The sequence below is a fragment of the Apodemus sylvaticus genome, chromosome 8 (assembly GCF_947179515.1).
Source record: "Apodemus sylvaticus chromosome 8, mApoSyl1.1, whole genome shotgun sequence".
Lineage (NCBI taxonomy): Eukaryota > Metazoa > Chordata > Mammalia > Rodentia > Muridae > Apodemus > Apodemus sylvaticus.
The window spans coordinates 20,898,844-20,912,998 of NC_067479.1; positions in this window are offsets into that span (position 1 = coordinate 20,898,844).

Genomic DNA, 14,155 nt, shown 5'->3' on the forward strand with positions numbered 1-14,155 from the left:
GGCTAAATACTTTATAGGCACATCACCAGAGAATGGTGTACAGATGTAAACAGTCTCACGAAAGAAAAATGGTCTGGAGTCCAGGACAGCAGGGAAACATTATTTTTTATTTATTGATCACTACATTAAGGCCTATAGCATAGTCGTTTTTCTTTTTTCACTTTTAAAGATTATTATTTTTAACATTTCCATACAATATATTTTGATTATATTCTTTCTCCACATCCAACACCTTCAAGATCTCCTCCCAACCCACTCAACTTCATGTTCTTTCTCTCTGAGAGAAAAACAACAACAGCAACATAATTGTGTTAGCCCAGCTGTCCAGCTGCCCAGCTGCCCAGCTGCTCCTGAGCGTGAGAGGTTTCTTTTGGGAGTTTGGGAGAATGCTTGATATAACCAGTGTCTCTTCACTAAAGGAAACGGGTTTTGCCATACATATATATATATATAAAATCTTCTTCCTCAGGGTGGGACTTTGCTCCACTTCCTTGTGAATTATTTTTATGTTTACTGTTCTATATATGCTTAGTGCTGTTCAAATTCCTTCCAGATTTATTTCTGAATGCTTTATCTATATTTTTTGGAAGATAACTTTTAAAATGCCTCAGTCAGATAGTAGTTCTGTCCCTTTTTCTTTATATCTTGAAAATGTTTTTATAGTTTGAGGCCATATTGTTAACTGATCAGCGTTTGCGGTTCTTGTATCTGTCTGGTTATTTTATTTTTTGTTGTTTACCTGTGGGAACTGTTTAACCACAGCCATAAGAACAGATAAGGCCTTAATGTTTATCATGATTTCTATTAATTTTGTTTGTCAAGTAAGGCCTAGTAACAAAAGTCAAAGAAGGGCACTATATAAAGTTAGAGGGAGCAACTGAATACAAAGAAGTAATCATTATAAGCCATAGTGGAAAGCTGACCTCTGAGCGTAGCAGCCATTACTGTCTTCATCAGAAGCAGCTGTGGTCACATCTAAGATATCTCAAGGTTGCCCCTGCTGACATTGTCTAAAAGGAAGAGTGGAGAAGGCTAAACAGATACTCACCTGTGGTCTAAGCCATTTTGTCCCTCACCACTGTGATCTGTTCAAGTGGCTTGTAGTCTGGTATGCTTGGATGGTGTCAGTATACAGAGTGTGTAGAGTTAAGTGCAAAGAGAACTCATGAGTATTCTATGAAAAAGTCACACTGTCTGAGGTTCTCTAAATTTTTTTTTTTAGCTCGCTTTGCCTTTATTTTTATTTGCAAACAACAATAAGATTTAAATTAAAACATTTAAGTAGAATTTCCCTAAATACCTCAGCTGACATCATAGTCACAATCATCCTGCCTCATTTGTCCATTTGCAGCAATCAATTACAAGTATTTCCCCACCACAATTTTGGCTCAATAACACTTACTTGGGAAATAAGGAGCTCAGAGGGTGACTATTGCTTGCTGGAAGTGCAAGGCATTATAATTTTTTTCTTTCTGTAAGGTGGCCATATTGGATTATTTGATTTCCTCTACTCCCTTCTAGGCTTCAATTTTTTTCTATTAAATATTATAGATACTCAACTTGTAAGCATATGGGTATATTGGCATTCATTCAAATGTAGCTAGCCTTGGTAAAGCAGAAAAGTGGCATGTTGAGATGCATTTTCCCTTGACGGTAACCCTGCTTCAAGCTGTCACCAATATGAGTCCCTAGAGCTGTGCTATCCTAAAGCATTGATTCATCCCATATTGAATCAGACTGAGCTTGCCCATTTACTAGTTGCTTGACTTTAAGGAAAAAAAATTAGCAACATTAAGTCTTGGGAACATTTCATCTGTGGAATGGAATTAATGATATGTATCCTATATTAATTTAAGAGCTACAAACAAGGTAATTTTTCTTCCTGAGACAGGTTTTCTCTGTATAGCCCTGGCTGTCCTGGAACCACTCTATAGAACAGGCTGGCCTCAAACTCAGAAATCCACTTGTCTCTGCCTCCCGAGTGCTGGGATTAAAGGTGTGCATCACTACTAATTCTTTTGTTTTTTTTTTCTTAAGTCTTTTTTTTATTCGATATTTTTTATTTACATTTCAAATGATTTCCTCTTTTCTGGCCCCCCACTCCCCAAGAGTCCCATAAGCCCTCTTCCCTCCCCCCTTTTCTCCCATCCACCTCTTCCCACTTCCCTGTCCTGGTTTTGCCCTATACTGCTACACTGAGTCTTTCCAGAACCAGGGGCCACTCCTCCGTTCTTCTTGTACATCATTTGATGTGTGGATTATGTTTTGGATATTCCAGTTTTCTAGGTTAATATCCACTTATTAGTGAGTGCATACCGTGATTGATCTTTTGAGACTGGGTTACCTCACTTAGTATGATGTTCTCCAGCTCCATCCATTTGTCTAAGAATTTCATGAATTCATTGTTTCTAATGGCTGAATAGTGCTCCATTGTGTATATATAACTCATTTTTTGCATCCATTCTTCTGTTGAGGGATACCTGGGTTCTTTCCAGCTTCTGGCTATTATAAATAGGGCTGCTATGAACATAGTGGAGCATATATCCTTATTACCTGCTGGGAAATCCTCTGGGTATATGCCCAGGAGTGGTATAGCAGGATCTTTCGGAAGTGACGTGCCCAGTTTTCTGAGGAACCACCCGACTGATTTCCAGAGTGGTTGTACCAATTTGCAACCCCACCAGCAGTGGAGGAGTGTTCCTCTTTCTCTACATCCTCGCCAACACCTGCTGTCTCCTGAATTTTTAATCTTAGCCATTCTGACTGGTGTAAGGTGAAATCTCAGGGTTGTTTTGATATGCATTTCCCTAATGACTAATAAAGTTGAGAATTTTTTAAGGTGCTTCTCAGCCATCCGAAGTTCTTTAGATGAAAATTCTTTGTTTAGCTCTGTACCCCATTTTTAATAGGGTTATTTGTTTTCTGGGGTCTAACTTCTTGAGTTCTTTGTATATATTAGATATTAGCCCTCTATCTGATGTAGGGTTGATGAAGATTGAGGTTACCCATGTTCTGTACATAAGCCCTTAAACTCGCTGGCTTTCCAAGTCAGTCTTCAGGGGAATTGCACTTTGGCCTACTGTTACGCCTTATATGGGATGAATAAGTACTTATTTGCACCATTGCCTCATTCCAGGAAAGATTCCCATGACCAAAACACAGACACACACACACACACACACACAGATACAGACACACACACAGACGTACATACACAGACACAGACACACAGACACACACTATGTAAAGAAAGCACTGTTAGATATAAAGGGAAAGATAGATTCAAAAACAGTAAGAGTTAGAGATATTGAGATATTGGTGTCCACTTTCGTAAATGGACAGGCCATCAAAACTAAAATTCAACAAAGAAGCATAAGGGTTAAATGTGATACCAATAAAAGGCATATCATTAATGCTTAGATATCAAATGTTCCCCAAAACTCATATGTTAGAGAAGCGTGCTTATTTGGTAGTGCTTTTATGAGGTAGCAGAAAGATCAGGAAGTGGGCCTAGTTAGAAGTAGGTCATTGAGGTATGCCCTTCAAGAATGCATCTTGTCCCATCATCCCTTCCCTATCTCTCTCTGCTTCTTGGATACCAGGAGGTGAGTGAACCACGTTCCTTTGCCAGCATGCCTTTTAATCATGACCTTCCTATTTTGCAGGCCAAAAACCAATGGACCAATAATGAACTGAAACTATGGGAACAAATAAACCATAACTCCTTCAGCTCATTCTTCTCAGATGTTTTGTCACAACAATGGAGAGCTGACATGAACACATAAAGATGATAATATGCCTTGTTAAGTAGAGTTTATTCCAGAGATACATGGATGATTTCACACAAACTGAAAACCATAATACAACATTACAACAGCAAAGGAGAGGACCAAACTAATAATTTCATTAGTGGGTGCAGTAAAAGCATTCATTAAAGTTAAACATTCTTTTGTGAAAAAAAAAAAGCCAGAGGGAATTATGTGTAGGAGTGTACTTCACTATGCAAAGGTCTAGATGTGATAAAGCCACTGCTTCCATATGCTAAATGTAAGAAGATGAGAATGCTTTCTCTGAGATCTGAAGAAATGAAGCCATCCATATTTGCTGCTCTTATTCAGAACAGTAAAAAAAAATTTTATAAGAGAAATCAGCAGAGGAAAGGAATAAAATACTAATAATGAATTTTCAGTCAGAAAAGGGGGTTGTCAGATCACCCTCTTCTGCAGGAAGGCTTTATATACAGAAAAAACTTATTAAAATGAGTTGAAACAGAAAAATTCAGTAATTACAGGAAACACAATTAACAAGTAAAACATTTTATATACCATCAACACACTAACTTTTTTTTTTTTAAGAAAATATAATTCGCAATAGCCCCTGATCAAATAATAAAAAGAATCTGGCCTGAAGCCCAGTGGTCTAGCACATGTGTAACATGCTCAAAGCCATAGGTTCCGTCCCCACTTCTGGGGAAGGGGAGGACAAAACTTATCAGCAACAGTGACAAAATTAATCCCAGTAAAATAGAAAGAAATGAATCTAACTGAAGCAATGAAAAACCTCTGCAATAAAAACTATAAGGCACTAGCGAAAGAGTTATGGAGGACACAAAACCCAGAGAGACATTTATGTGGAAAACTGAATACTGAATGCAGAAAAGCGAAGGTAGATTCCTGCACACAGGCGTAGGACAACCCATGACACTACGGAAAATCTGTCAATGACCAGACTCCTGGAGAAATGATTCCAGTGGCCCCAGCATTCATGAACTCCCAATAGAACCCAGTGATGGTGTAGCTCAGGAGCTCTTCCCCGCCCACGGTAGACTTTGATGAATCTGTTGCAAGTCTTATGTAGGTAATCATAACTCCCGGAACCTCAAAACGTGAAAGCCCTTTCATGCCCAGAAGACACTGTTCCACAGAACTCCTCCACTGTCTCTGTCTCTTCAAACCATGCAGTCACCTCCTCTGTGATGTTCTCTGAGTCTTGGAGTGAAGAGATCTAATGCAGATGTTACATTTACGGCTGACCACTCCACCTTCATGTATTTTCTGCTCTTTGACCGTTTGAGAGTACATAGGCTGACTGTCATCCGATGCAAAGAAAGATTCTCCCATGAAGCTTCAGAGCTGCATTAGTCTATGAAAATAAAGATGAGTATTTAGAAGGCAGTTAGATTACAATCTACCTCTAACCAAGTAACAGTAGTAGGTTCCTCTTGAGAGTCTGTGACCTTCCGGGCGACCAGTTTCCGGTCAGGTTTATGATAGTGTGTATGTGTGCCATTCTGAGAAGGTTGGTGATCCCACAATATCCATGCCAGTCCCGCACCAGTGGCACATCTATTTAGGTCAGACATCACTTTGGCTCCACATATTCACAGCTGGGTAAACTGCTCATGACTTTTGTCCCTTGTCAGTCTGTAGAATGTGTTCTGGCAGAATGGAAGCTAGGTCAGGAGGAAGCTGGTTAGTACCAGCTTGACTCTTCCATGTTTTGTGACTCAAGTGTGTGATGTCATCATCATTAGAGTCTTAAAAACAAAGGTCTGATGGATAGCCTAAGATACGCCTGATGAGCACTCTCAAGGAAGTACCAATACTGGGTAATTCCACTTAAAGTCTTGACATATAATATAATTGATATGTATAATATAAATTAGGAAGCTTATAAAATATTGCTTTCCATGTTGTCTCCTCACACTTCCCTGTGAGGAGGCCATGCCTCCTCTTTTTCCCCCCATGATTTCCCTTTTTTTCCCCCTTCATAACACTTCCTAGTCCCCTTCATTGGCTGGTTTTGTGTGCCAACTTGACACAGGCTGGAGTTATCACAGAGAAAGGAACCTCCCTTGAGGAATGCCTCCATGAGATCCAGCTGTAAGGCATTTTCTCAAGTGATCAAGGATGGGGGAGAGTCCATTATGGGTGGTGCCACCCTGGGCTGGGATTCTTGGGTTCTATAAGAAAGCAAGCTGAGCAAGCCAGGGGAAGCAAGCCAGTAAGGAACATCCCTCCATGGCCTCTGTATTAGCTCCTGCTTCCTGACCTGCTTGAGTTCCAGTCCTGACTTCCTTTGGTGATGAACTGCAACATGGAAGTGTAAGCTCAATAAACCCTTTCCTCCCAACTTGCTTCTTGTTCATGATGTTTGGGCAGGAATAGAAACCCTGACTAAGACACCCCCTTAGCTCCCTTCTAGTTTTCTGGCTTCCATGAGTATTTTAAGTTAAACCCTACAAACCTAAAACTTCAAAGGTAGTTTCCATCTCTGAGAGAACCCAGAGTGGTTGGCTTTCGAGGCCTGGATGGCCTCACTCAATTATAATTCTTCTGAGTTCTATCCACTTGCTTGCAAAATTCATAATGTTATTTTATTCTTTACAGCTGTAAATTCATTGTGAATGTGCACCGGAAAATGTGGGTATTTTCAATAGTTCATGTTTTGGTTACATCATATCATCGTGGCTTTTCTTTGCTTTAAGTTGGCTATTTTAAGTATCCTCACACCTTTTCTTTAAATAATTTTATCTGTAGTGCCATTTCTCCATTTCCCCTGCCTTTTCTTCCTCGTGATTTTCTCCTTTAAAAAATAGCGAGTTTGTACTCAGTAAGAGATTCTTCTCTTCATCCCACCTCCGTTATTATTATCATTATTGTTGTTGTTATTATATTTTATTATCCATTATTATTATTATAAGACATTTATATAATTATAAACTTCTGTATATATTGGATATAATATATTTTCCTGTGTGAGAGTCCCTCCCCCAAATCTTAGGAGTTTTGATTTCTTAGCATGGAAAGTGTACACCTTTAGCTCACCACACCTATGAAAGGTATAAGGTCAGCATTTTTATTTTTACGAATGACAGTTTCTCCTTCCCAGATAAATCCACATGCAGCAATCTACTGTATCCTCAAGCCAACGAGAAAGGCTTTCTAGTTGTCTGCACCAATTGAATAGGCCTTTAATTATCCTGTCTTTATGAACAGGGTTTCCAATTCCTCTCCCAAGATCATATTGCCTGCTGGGTTCCAGTCTGGCATCAATCATAAGTGTAGCACACAGCACCACATCCTCCCTGGCTGCCACGCCCCCAGGGGGCGGAACTGTCCACACCACTGCTGCTATACCTTTGAATTCACCTGCATTCCTGCATATGAAGGACTTGCTTATTTTTTCCAGTGTTCTGTATATTTGGAAATATTTTTCTGGTATCTTGACTGTAGCATGTGGTATTTTCTTGTACCTGTAGGTCATGGCCTTTCAATCTGGCAACACTGGAACACACTATTTAAAGCAAAACAGAGTCATACAAAAAATAATTGTATCAAAATATAACAGGAAAGCAAAATGTTTATGATTTATTTATTTCTCATTCACTTTTCTTTGGTTATTTGCCTAAACTGCTTTTGTTCACTCGAAGCAGCCACTTTGTTCAGAACACATGTTAGGAAAGACATATTTACTGTCATTGGAAATACAAAGGATTATTAATGTCCCTTAACTGAGAGGACATTGCTGTCACACGGCATTTTGTGAATGGAGAAGGAGAGAATATATTTCACATTTGTATTTATTTTCTTGTGTTTTCATTGGAACTTGAAATCCTCTAGACATTCTGGATCTGAGGGGCATTCCCACCTCAGGACATTGGTTCTAAATACATGGCTCCATTCAGATGGAACGTTTTCTCTTCTATTTCTCAAACCACAATTTGCACTACAGTCCCGGTAAATGAGGAAGAAATATGTCTTTAAAGCTGTCACATAAATAGATGAATGTGTCCACAGCAACTCTTTAGGTACAATGGCAAAAAAGTTAATTATTGCCAGAGAAATGCAGCTAAAAATTTTCTTTCCTCAGCCTGGAGTTCTTAAAACATTGATCATTTATTCAAGCACTAATGAGGCTCAGGGAAACCAGGCTGTGTTCAGAGGAGCACACTCGGTTTCAGAGGAGCGCACTCGTGTTCAGAGGAGCACACTCGTGTTCAGAGGAGCGCACTCGTGCTCAGAGGAGCACACTCGTGTTCAGAGGAGCGCACTCGTGTTCAGAGGAGAGCACTCGTGCTCAGAGGAGCACACTCGTGTTCAGAGGAGCACACGCGTGTTCAGAGGAGCACACTCGTGTTCAGAGGAGCACACTCGTGTTCAGAGGAGAGCACTCGTGCTCAGAGGAGCACACTCATGTGCACACGACGAGGATTCAGACATCTAGGCTGGCTCTAGACAAGAGGCCTGGCTGGGCTTTGAGTGTCTCAGGGAAGTGAGGACTCAGTCAGTCTACATTGTTCTAAGGACAGGAGGAAGCAAGGAGAGCCAACCAAGTGCCTGAATGTTTCAAGCGTGCCCTGTGTCGGCTGGCAGCCCATTGGTGAAAACAGACCACAAGGTCAGGCTCAACAGCATTGAAATGAGGAGCGTCTGGCTTCTATGGAAGTGTCTGAAGCATCACTCAAAATGTTTTCCATGTAGAAAAATCAGAAAATATATCTAGTCTGGTTTCCCCCCCCCAAAAAAAAAAACTTTCTCAGGATAAGTAGGTCCTACAGATTTCTAATCACACTTATAGGAAATTATGAAATGCTCTTTCTTTTAAAAATGCAAGCTGCCTTCTGTTATAATTGTGAATGTCTGCTCTTTTCTGAGTATTTACTGTGTGCCAAATAATTTATCATGCTGCAAAATAACCCCAGATAGCATTTCAGCACAACAGCTGTCATCTTACTTTAATTTTTCAAATAAAAGAGTAGCTCAGATGGGCAGACAAGGGGGTTTCTGTGTCTACATCTATTTCTTGGACCTCTTATTGATCTTTTTTCTTCCATAGATTTGTATCACACTATTACAATGTGTTAACTTTTGTTTTTTCTTATTATATTTTATTTTACTTCATTTTGTTGTTATCACTTAGAAGCCTGCTTGTTTTCTAATGAGAGACAGAAAGGGGGAGGGTCTGGATAGGAGGGAAAATGGAGATAGCATGGATAGAGCAGGGGAGGGGAACTGTAATCAGGATAGAGTATTTGAGAAAAATATGTATCTTTAATATAAGAAAAAAGCATCACAGGAAATATTAGTAACTGGTTCTAGGTCAAACGGCTAATAAATGCTAGCGTATGCATTAAAACTCCATTGTCTATGAGTCCCAAGTCCATGTTTTGAATCCTTGTCATCTTCACTGGTAAATGCCAAACCTGCTAGAAAGAGTCAAATTTTGAATTCTGAATTTAAAACCTGATATAGTTGGCAAGATTGGACTTTTATAGGATGAGACTTCTTAACTGTTGAAGTAGGCTGTGCTCAAGTGTTTCACTCCCTGGTCTGTCATTGGTTAGACTGCACAACTACTGACTTTTCTATAGCCTTCCAAAGGGGCTGACCAGTTGGTGCAGATTGTTTTACCAATACTCTCTTGTATAGAGTTACACTTTTCCTGTGAAGTCTGGCTTGCACTTTTCTTTTTTTCTTTCTTTTTTTTTTATTTTCTATATTCTTTGTTTACATTCTGAATGCTTTGCCCTTTCCCGGTTCCCCCTCCCCATTGGTCTCATAAGCCCTCTTCCCTCCATCCATTTCCCAATCACCCCTCCCATTTCTCTGTCCTGGTACTCCCCTACAATGCTGGATCAAGCCTTTCCAGGACCCGGGCCCTCTCTTTCCCTCTTCTTGGGTATCATTTGATATGCTAATTGTGTCTTGAGAATTCAGAGCTTCTGGGCTAATTAATATCCACTTATCAGTGATTCATTTCATATGCATTCTTTTGTGATTGGGTTGCCTCACTTAGGATGATATTTTCCAGTTCCAACCATTTGCCTAAGAATTTCATGAATTCATTGTTTTTAATTGCTGAGTAGTATTCCATTGTGTAAATATACGACATTTTCTGTATCCATTCCTCCATTGAGGGATACCTGGGTTCTTTTCAGCTTCTGGCTATTATAAATAGGGCTGCTATGAACATAGTGGAGCATGTGTCCTTATTGCATGCTGGGGAATCCTCTGGGTATATGCCCAGGAGAGGTATAGCAGGGTTCTCCAGAAGTGTAATGTCCAGTTTTCTGAGGAACAGAAGGCTGATATCCAATATATACAAAGAACTCAAGAAGAGACCCCAGAGAACCAAATAACCCTATTAAAAATGGGATACAGAGCTAAACAAAGAATTTTCACCTGAAGAACTTCGCATGGCTGAGAAGCACCGTAAGAAATGTTCAACATCATTAATTATTAGGAAAATGCAAATCAAAACAACCCTGAGATTTCACCTCACACCAGTCAGAATGGCTAAGGTTAAAAACTCAGGAGATAGCAGGTGTTGGCAAGGATGTGGAGAAGGAGGAACACTCCTCCATTTCTGGTGGGATTACAAGATGGTACAACCACTTTGAAAATCAGTCTGGCTTATACTTTTCAAATATCAATTTATTTTCTTTTGAGGTGTCTCTGACACTCAGTTCTTCATACATTTTCAAAATGTCAAAAACACATTTATAACTTTTTCATAAAAAAAAATCGCAAAGTATGTGTTTCCAACATTCATTTTCTTGGTTGGATATATCTCTAGTGAACACATACACCTGAAAATTTATAACCCTAGAAAAAATGCAAATACAAGATTGACAGTGGGACTATCTCTGTATTTATCATTTTAAAAATAGTGGATAAGCATGTAATAAGGCACATGCTCCACTGTGTTCGTAGCAGCTGTATTTATAATAGCCAGAAATTGGAAAGAACCCAGATGTCCCTCAATGGAGGAATGGATACAGAAAATGTGCTACATTTACACAATGGAATACTACTCAGTTATTAAAAACAATGAATTCATGAAATTCTTAAGCAAATGGATGGAACTAGAAAATATCATCCTAAGTGAGGTAACCCAATCAATTACAAAAGAACACACATGATATGCACTCACTGATAAGAGGATATTAGCCCAGAAGCTTGGAATACTCAAGATACAATTCACAGACCACATGAAGCTCAAGAAGAAGAAAGAACAAAGTATGGATACTCTGGCCCTTCTTAGAAGGGGGAACAAAACAGCCATGGGAGGAGATAGACAAAGTGTGGAACTGAGACTGAGGGAAAGACCATCCAGAGACTGCCGATCCTAGGAACCCATCCCATACACAGTTACAAAACCCAGATACTATTGTGGATGCCAACAAGTGCTTGCTGACAGGAGCCTGATATAGCTGTCACCTGGGAGGCTAGGCCAGTGTCTGACAAATACTGAGGGGGACACTCTCACCCAACCAGTGAACTAAGCACAGATTCCCCAATGGAGGAGCTAGAGAAAGGACCCAAGGACCTGAAGAAGTTTGTAGCGCCGTAGGAGGAACAACAATATGAACCACCCAGTATCTCTAGAGCTCCCAGGGACTAAATCATGAACTAAAGAGTACACACAGAGGGACTCATGTCTCCACATGCATATGTGGCAGAGGATGGCCTTGTTGGACATCAAAGGGAGGAGAGGCCTTTGGTCCTGAGAAGGCTTGATGTCCCCGTGTAAGGGAATGCTAGGACAGGGAAGAAGGAGTGGGGGGGTTGGTGAGCAAGAGGAGGGGGGATGGGTTAGAGAATTTTTGGGGGGGGGACCAGAAAAGGGGACAACATTTGAAATGTAAATAAAGAATATATCTAATAAAAATAGTGGATGTTTTAATAGTTGATAGTTGGGTTTATGATGAAAGAAGAGAAGAGATATATAAAATGATGACGGATTAGAAATATAATTACGCAGCAGGAATTCTAGCTAGTTTGGCTCTGTGACTGGTTTTGTCTCCAACTTCCTCCCTCTTAGCAAGGCCCACATAGTTCCTCAGAGAACTATCAGGGCAGAGTCATCCCTATGCCAAGGCTACACATCCCCTCAAGGAAGTCTCAGGGCATAGCCTCTCCTATGCCCAAGGCCACAAAGCATTCTTTCTGCCCAAACGGCCACGCTGCTCACTTTGAGCCTTCTATTGCTTCCACTATTATTTTTGATAGAGAAAATTTTCTCGATGAAGTTTCTCTTTTTATTTCTGTCTGTTGAGAAGAAAGTAGATTGATGGATGCGCAGAGTCAGTCATGAGTTCTCATGGGTAGCTGTGGGACCGGGAAAGGCACCTGTGTTCTGGTTGAGCTAGGTTTAAACCGGTGACCCAGCAGGTGTTCCTGCAAGGGACAGAAGGCATTTTGCCATGCTCCCAGACAGACTCCTGACAGGAGGCCTCAGCTCTCCATAATTCTGTGGCCATCAGTCACGTAGGGCAAAGCCCCAAGCCTCTCCACAAAAGGCATGACCGCAGATCACATGGCCTCAAGACAGATCTCCATTTTAATGAGGTACCTCAAGGCCTGATGGGTTTAGCCAATTAAGCTGTCCTTTTTATACACTCCCCCCTGCAGAAGGTATTTAACTTTAGGCCTGCCCTGAGAAAGAGTGGGGAGGTATGGATCCACTCATCACAACTCTCCTAATAATAAACGCTTTAAAACCACGGACTGCCTCTTCTCATCGGGATCCGCTGTGCTGGGTCGATGGAGCAGGTCTTCCTCTAAAGATCTAGTCTCATGCAGGAGGCCTCCCTGTGCCTCCAGCCAAGCCAAGCAACCCTGCAGCTGGTCGCCCCTCTGCCCCATGGGTACCGGCTGGAGCGCTCCTCCCCCTCTTTTCTCTTTGGCCCTGGGCTAGAGTTAGCCCTGCAGGCCCCCATCCTGTTCTCAGCTCTTCAGTAGCATCCAGGGACATCTGGTACCCAGGAGCCTGAGAACCTGTCTACCTTGGCCTCCATGTGGGCCAGAACCAACCCTCCCATCCTCCCTCAGCCTGTGCTTTCTCCACTCCCGGAGCCGGGGTCCATCTGCACCATTTTAACCCACAGGTGGGAGTTTCTTATATGGGACATAAAGAACTTATAGATCTCAATTATACATTTTTGAGACCGTCTTAGAAAGTGCTGTGGCCGTAGTCCCCGAGTCCTTGTGTGAGACAGCCATCTTCTCTCTCCCTGCTAACAGTTTTATTTGTACAACACTATTGATAGCCTTAGGCTTTCGTCCACAGATAGCTCCTTGCTGAGCTTGAAGCTGATGACACTCCTGTGTCTGAGAGGATGAGGATTAGGTAGAGAGGCTCAGTGACTCTCTAGGCTTAGAGATGACGTCATACAGCTATGTGGGCGAGCCTGCTCTCAGGGGCAAGACAAGCAGAGCCAGAGTTTTACAAAGTGTATAGAAGAAAAATAACAATTAATTGAAGAAAAGCATTAGTTTCTTGGACCCTAACTGACACAGACCATGCACTGAAACTACAGTTTGCATAGCAAGAATACCAAGGACCGTGACATCCTGGACACTCGGCCTCGTGGCTTCTTTGAGTTCTTGAAGCTGTGGTCCTCTCTTCTTCCCAGGGTTGTTAGCAAGCGGCCCATGAGGACAAAGGAAGAGTCGACAAACAGGGTTTCGGATGGCCCGCGAGTTCTGTAGAGATGGCAGATTTATCCCTGGGATCACCATCAGAGAGGCAGCTCGACTTTGTGTGGGGTGAATGATGCTTATATAAAGCTTTGGGGGGAGGGGAGGACTCTTCACTGTGGGCAAAGGGTATTGGCTAAAGGCTAAGGTACTGAGCTAGCTCTTTAGCATGGGGGGGCTCTCCAGGATCTAGGGCACTTGCTGAATGGGTTTCTTATCTAGAGAAAGGGATGTGCGACATTCCTCAGGTGGAGGATAAGGGGTCCGGGATCCCCCAGGTAGAGAAGAGGAAGCCTCGCTCACAAAGGGAGTCTGCCATTTTGTGCCGAGCTCAGGGCTTTCCGGTAATGTCCGTTTCCCATCAGGAGCGGTTCTGGAAGCTTACCTCCAGACATCTTCAATTGTAACCCGATCAAATGCCTCTCTTTCAGATGATGCGATGTTTGCGGCCAGTGAACCTTTAATCAGAGTGTATGTGAGAGACGAGAGTTTCCACACCAGCTACACTTCTGTGAATGTTCTTCCCTTTTTGAATGCACCATTCTTTCTCTTACATTCACTTCCTTACTGGCCTTTGGATTTATATAAATCATAGAAATGTTGCCTAGCAATTCTGACTCTTTGATTTACTTGGAAGGGTGAATTCCGATTCCCTCAGTCCCTGGTTGAAT